The sequence below is a fragment of the Euprymna scolopes genome, chromosome 1 (genome assembly GCF_053919585.1).
Source record: "Euprymna scolopes isolate OS-2025 chromosome 1, ASM5391958v1, whole genome shotgun sequence".
In the NCBI taxonomy this organism is placed as follows: Eukaryota; Metazoa; Mollusca; class Cephalopoda; order Sepiida; family Sepiolidae; genus Euprymna; species Euprymna scolopes.
Genome location: NC_136482.1, coordinates 169,674,434 through 169,682,938, shown reverse-complemented (window position 1 = coordinate 169,682,938; position 8,505 = coordinate 169,674,434). Strand labels below are relative to the sequence as shown.

Here is an 8,505-nt window from a genome sequence, read left to right as displayed (position 1 = left end):
TTTATCTTTTCTTTTCGAATTTATGCCAAAAAAGAGAAATTTACCTAGTCAGTAAAGATTTCTTTCTTTTCTACGGACACAAAAGAAACCACATGAGTGTGATACACAAAAGGGTAAATAAAATTACACTTCTTTTAATAAGCCAAGTCTGACTATTTATTTTCATTAATTTTTCTGAATATTTGTTTTTTATTAATGTTTATGAAAAATTATTTTTAAGGAGCTGTTCGTCGTTTTTGCCCGGTGAGCAGCTCACTTCAGTTTGGAGAAATGCAGTTGTGGATTATGCAACCTTTCATTCTGTGATAGACATAGAGAGGACCTACCTCAGAAACGGGCGAGAATTTGTCTCAGTAGCAGTAATCTGAAAGACAGAAAAAGAAAACAAAAAAAGAGAGGCCCAAGATGGTGGCTGTTGTATTTTAAAGCCGCCGGTCACGCATAGATCTCTAGCAGTCTCGTGTGGTATATGCAAATTGGGTGTGCCTGAAACATTATAAAAGGTAAGTTGTTGGAAGGAGTGGCAGAAGCGTTTAAGACATGCGAATAGAGAATGTCGACGTGTATCTCGTGTTGTGAACAACAAACTCTACTCGACTCAACTTGTGACTAGTGAACCTCTGCTTGACGTGTTAGCCAAAAAGTTTTGTTGCTTTGCGTTAGACAAAGACTTCTGATACAAGCTATTCCACTTGTATCAGAAGCATGACTCTAAGACAGTTTGACCTCCGACTCATTCCCGAGTTCAGTGGCGCAGCAATGGACGTTCCAATAGTAGAATGGCTAGAGAATGTAGAGTTAACGTGTGAGGTGTGCGAGGTAACTAAGGTGGAGTGAGTACTGCCACTGTGGCTGAAGGGTGCGGCTCGTGAGACGTATCAGCAACTCTTGGAAGACCAACGGAGTGACCTTGAGGAAATCAAGCATGCCCTTGTAAAGGCTTACAGGACAGATTTGTTTATGGCATTGAAACAGTTCACCACCTGCTGCCTTCGGCCAGGGGAGACAGTGGATGAGTTTTTGACGGATTTGCAGTGGCTAGCACGCCTGGTAGGTGAAATGCCACCAGAGTGTTGGATAAAGGGAGCCTTCATGAATGGAGTGCCATGCCATGCAAAGGGACTTTTGCGAGCCTCAACCCGAATGGACAAGTTGTCAATGAAAGAGCTGCTTGAGAGAGCTCGTGCCGTGCTGATGGATACCAGAGATGAGGAGGTGTCGCCGTGGTGCAACCTCAAGAGGCCACATGTGCACCTACACCACTGCCTACAGCTAGCGAGAACACCAGAAGTCTTTACTGCTTCAGATGCGGGGGCTCAAACCATTGGGCCCATGATAGCCTTTCGTTGAGGTCAACGACCCAGAAGCCTAGCGGACTGTGGTGTCACAAATGCAAAAACCAGGGGCACCTGGCTCGCACCTGTCTGGGAAACGGGCTAGGGGAAGAAGTTACAGCGCCAGTCTTCTCCCCAGATCGTCATTAAACAAGGCGCTACCTGCAGTGAGCATACGTGTTAACGGGCATGAGTGCCACGCACTTGTGGACACAGGTTGCGCCCAGACACTTGTGCTCAAAGAACATTGCAACACTTGGAAAACGACAAGAACTCCGGTGCTGACTGTAGGCGGGAGCTCGTTGTCCTCTTGCGGACTGTAGGCGGGAGCTCATTGTCCTCTTGCGTAGGGTAGAGCTCAATGAAGTTTTTGGCCATGGTTATGGTCTTTGGTGTGATTTCAAGTGAGAGCCACATCATGCCACCTCACATCTTTATTTGTTCATTTGTTGAGAACATCACCAACATGACCTCCCACAACACCAAAGCCAGCCTGATCGCTACCATTTGCTGAGTATTCACCGAGCTCCCGCCAGCACTTGTGGAAAAGGCATGCTTTCAGTTCTGGATCTGTGTCGAGGTGGTGAGTGAGACTGAATGCGGCTACATTGAATTGATGTCAACTTTTCTATAAAATCAAGTTATCTGAATTGATTTTTTTCAATAAAAGTTTTAAAATAAAGCTGCAGTGTTGTTTCCTTTAGGGCAACAGACTTATCATTCCACTCTGTATCATCAAACTTGGGATTCATTAAAGATTAAAACTTATGTTGAAATTTAAGCCCTCCGCGAATGCTAGATATATGAGGGAGATGACTCCTGACTTAAAGCTGCTATTTTCTTTCTCTCCTATTAGTGAAAGGGAAAACATTTCTACAACTTACTGCACGTGAAAAGCATAAAGAGCATTGTCTGATAAGCAAACATTGTTAAAAATAACAAAAGACCTCTGCTTAATTATATCATTTTTATTTTTTCGATTTTTCTATGATCTTTATTGTGTTAAAATCATAAAAAAAAAATTAATGTATGTACCATGTGTATCATAAACATTTTAGATTCTTCATCAAATCATCGTCAGGTGATAAATCAAATGGACAAATCCTTTGCCAAGGTTGCTGGAAAAATGGTTGAATCATTCTACCGCTCCAGTAGATATCTCACTGCCAATGTAATTCTCTACCTCTATAGGAGCCAAGTACATCTTAGGATGGAGTACTGTTGCCACATCTGGACAAGAGCTGCTTAAAGCATCCTATCCTGCATTGACAGAGTTTAAAACGGACTTCATAATCTAGTAGTGAATACTCTTTTATCTTCCCTACAACCTCTTTCCCACAGAAGTGACGTTGCAAACCTGTCCCTGCTCTATCGTTATTTTCATGGCAAGTGCTCGTGTAAGCTCCAATCTATGGTCCACACTTGTCAAACTTTCACAAAAAGACACATGTCTAGCTGAAACCACTATCAATAGTTTTACCAACTCTTTATCTGTTCCTAAATCTAAACCTAGATTCCATGACCAAAGCTCTTTCTTAGAATTGCCCGTCTGTTCTGTTTCCCTGCTTTTCAGCTGACTACAATATGGTTCTCTTCAAGTCCAATGTAAACAGGTTCCTTATGAGTCGTCCCTTTAAGTTATCCAATTTACCAAATTTCCACTACTAACGATCACTACACTATTGTCCCAGTGACTACCGTACACTCATTAACCCTTATCTTCGAGTGGCGTCTTAGCCTTGATAAGAGGTGACTAAAAAATAAAAAAAACCCTGGAGAAAAGAAGAGCATTTCAAAAGGCAGCCGTGAAACGAGTGTATAAAGTCAGTTAGATGCTAAGAGAACGTTTTCACACTTTTTCAGGAAAAGCGTTAATTTGAATTCCATGATGCCAGAATTAGCATCGTATGATAATATTGTATTACGTTAAGTATTTTAAAAATATTATTATTGATTTCAATGGCAATATTTTTAATTGTAGGTTGTTGGATTTTAATGAGGATAGCTTTGAATATTTTTAATTGTAGGTTGTTGGGTTTTGATAAGGATAGCTTTGAATATTTTTAATTGTAGGTTGTTGGGTTTTAATAAGGATAGCTTTGAATATTTTTAATGTTTTTTTAAAAATTGATTTCTAAATGTATTACTTTCATTTTATTAACTAAAATTTTTCTTAATCACGAGGGGAGGTCAGTTATGTTTTTGTAGATGTTCTTAAATTGAATAAGAGTTTACAAAATGCATGGTGAGGTGGTGGGATAGGGTAGTAGTTGTAAAACCAATGTAGCAATTTGTCTTATTATTATTATTTGTATTATTATTACGAGAATTACATTCTCCGGAAAGGGCATACAGACCTATAAATAACATTGGCTCTTTCTAGTGATTTAAGAGTTGAGGATTTTACAATAGATTTTGTGTTTTAAATAGTTTATGATAAATAATGAGTCTAATTTTTATCTATATATTAATAGAATAGCATGTGTGTTATTTATTGTGTGTGTCATACTTACATCCGAGTGACTGTCGTTTAATTGTTATGGACGTCCATTTCTCGTAATAAATAATTTTACCAAGAATTCTTCATAAGTTTTGGTTTCGATTATAACTGAAGAAACTCAAGTTATGTGTGTGTATATATATATATATATATAGGATTGATGTGTAGTTTGCTTGAAGCGTTGTGTGGGACAGGTATGTAGTAAAGATTTAGAAGGCTGTCACAATGCGAGGAATGAAATATAGTCGTTGTTGGTAAAAGTAGACGAGAACAAGTGGCGATTTACAAATCAATAAGTACATACATATATGTTTATATATGCATATATTTATTCAGTTGTATTAGGTAAAATGTCTTACTTGTTATGTCTGCGACAATATCCATTATTAATTTCGGAAAAAATTCCCTTTTCAAATGGTGGACATAACAGATCGATTCAAAGCATGCTAGATGATGAAGCGGAAGTTGGATAGCTGTGTGGGGCCTCGGAGCAAATGCCCACAAAGTCTGGCTGCATAATCTACACGGTGGCCACAAAGTCTGACTACATAATCTACAGGGTGACCACAAAGTCTGGCTACATTATGTAGCCAGACTTTGTGGACACCCTGTATATATGCCGTCATATATAAAAATAATTTTATAAAATCAGTAGTAGGTTCTCCACAGTGCAATGAAGACTACAATGTATTGTTGTCTAAATCACTGTGGGGAGGCATGTGAAGCTTCCTCTCAGTGCACCACGATAGATCTTCAACTAGAGCAGGCAATCATTTTTAGTATTAAGTGTTGATGAATGTTGTATGTTCGCTATCACATCGGGTGTCACCAAAATGTAGACTAAGAAGACAAGGAAAGAAATTCAAAAATTTAATTAACAGCTTTATTCATCATCTTTGTTAGTAAGATATAAAGAGAAGCGACTTAGTCATTGTGTAGAGATGTTGATGATTATACAGGCCTGTTGAAAGAGAAAAGTATTCAGTGGATGTTAAAGTTGGTAGTTGGAGTGTACGTCCATGTATGGACAAGGGCAAAAGATTAGAGAGTATGTGTTTGTACTGCATGTTGAGGTAGCCACATTGTTTTGTTTGTATTCTGTCATAGTTGAAACCCGAGTCCATTGGACGGGTGTTGACTTGTTGAGTCCCAAGAGAGAAGTTGGAGGCGACAGGTCTGTTCCACATTGAGTTGTTGTCCATCCAAGATCTGGGAAGAAAGAGATAGAGTGTGTTGTCAGTTTAACCTTTTTATAAACTCGGTCACATGACTGAAAGCTAGCTTTGATTGGACAAGCCAAGAAGGAAGTGTATTCAAAATCTCCAGCCACAAGAATTCGCTCCTGCTTGTGTTCATTGCAATTTCGTCTGCTACCCTCTTGTTTGGATTAGTTTTCGGAGGAATACCAAAAGTGTTTATCGAAATAAAAGAAAGGTTCTTTTATGTGCGTCTATCTGTGATGGTAAGTTTTATATGAGAAAATGCAAAGTGAGGATTTAGAATATGTTCGTCCATGACAGTTGCTTGTAAAATTCACTTTTGTTAACACAAGGCTTGTTGCTATGACCGTGTTCAAAATTGTTTAGTAGAATTGTATAAAATTTCTTTGAATTTAAACTATTCAGTGGAATTTGAAGTCGTTAAGTTGCTGTTGTTCGTTGTTAAACGTCGGTGGCAGAATTGCTTTGTTGACAAGTTTACTTCAGAAATTACCTCCAGTGGAGGCTTTGAAAAAATAAATATTTTGAGTTGTTCTTCGGTGAAGGTTATTATGAATGGTTAGTCGCCAGTAAAAAATTTGTGTTTTGACTCGAATGTTCGGTGAACAGTTATTTTTTCTGTGAAAAAAGAAATTGTTGCTTTTCAGTGAAAAGAATTTTTTTTTGGTCAGATAAATTTGCAAGGAGAATATTTACACCACATTCATGGAATGTTGTCAAGTTGGCCCATTTTACTTTTTAAATATTCACTGGATTTAGTAAGGAGTTGTGTTTAAAGGCTACATCAACGCAGTTTGTAGGAAACACTGTGGACACGAGTTAGCATATAAAAGAATAATGACAATATTAGAAGGAATTTTCAATAATTTTCAATTATATTACGTTTATTTGCCAACATAATATGTCATATAAGATAGTAGGTATTGATGTCCCTAATTTTCGAGAGTAGTATCTCTTCAGGAGGGAAAATAAAAGAAACGAGTACAACTATTCGGCCAGGTTTTCCTCACCAAACAGGTGTACGCATTTCTTTTTTATCCATCATCAAATTACTAAAAAGAAACTCAACAATCTCAACAGACCTTCCATGCAACCTTCAAACATTTAAACTACATAGCTTAAATTGCAACCAAATTTATCTGTAAGATATTTCCTTATTTGAGATGGGATTTTTACAGACAGTGAGGTGATGTGAACCAGTGCTTTTATCAAAACACCATCTCTAGGTGATTGCCTGTCAAGGCTTAAGTGTGCCTCATCTGCTCTACCCCATTTTTTAAAATTTGTTTTCCCATAAAAAAGTAGAATTATTCACTGAGAAGATTAATATATTTCTTTGGTTTAGTTCTTCGTCCAACACAACAGTATGTAAAACAAACGTCAAACTGATGAGGATGCTGACAACGACAATGATGATGATGATCAGTAACGTGTAGAGAAGTTTTTCAGGGCAGGTGGTCAAGTGAAAAAAAACAGCAAATATATAGTGATGGTGGGCATAGGCCTATAATACATTCCTCTGAAAAGGGTACTTTTAAAATGAGAATAAAACGGGCACCCCTCCCTCTGCACGTCCCAGATGATGATGATAATGATGATGACGACGACGTAGCACAACAGTTTTTTTTACATAGGCATCACCATTTATCAAGGCTCAGAGACCACTCGAGGATAAGAGCTATACAGTGTACAATAGTCAATTGGACAATATAGTAATCGTTAGTTATGGAAATTCGGTAAATTTGTTAACAAGTGGAACGGCTCATCAAGAACTTGTTTACGTTGGACTTGAAGACAACCATTCTCTAGTCAGCTGGAAAGCAGGAAAATGGAAGGCAGTTCCACAAGCATGCAGTTCTAAGAAAGAAGCTTTGTTCATGGAATATACGTTTAGGTTTAGGCACAGATAAAGAGTGGGGGGATTATTGATAGTGTTTTCAGCTAGACGAGTGTTTCTTGTGAAAGTTTGGCGAGGGGGGATCATAGATTGAAGCTCAGTCGAGCACTTGCCATGAAAATAACGATAAAACAAAGACAAACTTGCAACATCTTTTCTGTGAGAAAGAGGTTGCAGAGAAGAGAAAAGGGCATCTCCTACGAGGTTACGAAGTCTATTTTGAACTCTATAAAGGCAGGATAAGTCTTTTCTAGCAGCTCCTGCCCAGATGTGGCAGCAGTACTTCATCCTTGGACGAACCTGGCTCTTATGTAGATAGAGAATTGCATCAGCAGTGAGATATCTACTGGATCGATAGAAGGATCCCACCATTTTTCCAGTGGCCTTGGCAACAAATTTGATGTATGTGTTCCATTTCAGATCAGGAGTAAAGGTCAAGCCCAGAAGCTTGTTAAAACAGGAGGCCTCCCCAAGACGAGAGCTATTCATTTCAATTGATGCCAGATGGGGATCAGAGCATTGATGATGTAAAGATAAAAGCTTAGTTTTAGATGCATTAAAAGCAACCAGCCACTTCTTTCCCCACTGTATCACGTGCTCAAGGTCAGGGGAGAGAGAATCGGAGAGAACTTGGTCGTTTACAATAGATGGTAGTGTCAGCAGCATAAATGTCTACGAATGATGTAAGAATGTGATTTGGAAGATCATTAATGTAGATCAGAAAGAGAGTTGGGCCCAGCATGGACTCCTGAGGGACTCCAGCATTAATACTGTGAGCTTCTGATTTTTGCCCATCAACTACTACTTTTATGAACCTATCAGAGAGAAATGATTTAATAATTGAGAAGACATTTCCAGCTATACCATAGCTGGAGATCTTGTCAAGTAAACCTTTATGCCATACCCTATCAAAGGCCTTTGATATGTCAAGAGCAATTACCCTAGAAATGTTGCCTCTGTCGAGAGATTCTCTAATCCTATGAGATATAACTGTAAGCATATCTGCTGTACATCTAGCAGAACGGAAACCATCTTGTGTGTCACTTAGAAGGTAATTTTTGTTGAGATGGTTGATTACTTCTCTATTTAACACAGATTCTAGCAACTTACTCATGAGACTTATTGGCCTAATTTCAACCTGAATTTTACTTTCTAATCAACATTTTAAAGGCTTTAAAATTATATCAAATATATATCAAAGTGTTACGAGAGTAAACAAGTCAGCCATTTTTTAAAAATCTATTACTATTTTTAATCTATTAATAATAGATTAAAAATGGCTGACTCATGTTCACTACTACTGCGGAACTTCGAAATTTAAAAGTAATTTTGAAACCTTTCAGCAGTCAACTGATGTTTAACTCGAATTAAAATTTAAAGTTTAAGTATCATGGTTAACTTAAATAACCCATATTAAAGTTTTGGTTAAGATGGTTCATTAGAAATGTTGAGAAACATGAATATTCGCTTTTTTGTCTTATAAAAGAATATAAACTTGAGAGCATTATCGAACTTTTGGTACTAAAATAAAATTAATAAACAATTCATAATCTT

General features: G+C 37.8%; 1 long non-coding RNA gene across 1 annotated transcript in view; it reads right to left on the bottom strand.

Moving 5' to 3' along the window:
- Positions 1 to 4,691: 4,691 nt before the first annotated feature.
- LOC145277104 (uncharacterized) overlaps positions 4,692 to 8,505 on the bottom strand; it is a 35,067-nt gene continuing 31,253 nt past the window's right edge. Inside the window, exon 2 of the long non-coding RNA XR_013868112.1 lies at positions 4,692 to 5,043. This is a non-coding gene — a long non-coding RNA (uncharacterized LOC145277104). The remainder of the gene's footprint in view (positions 5,044 to 8,505) is intronic.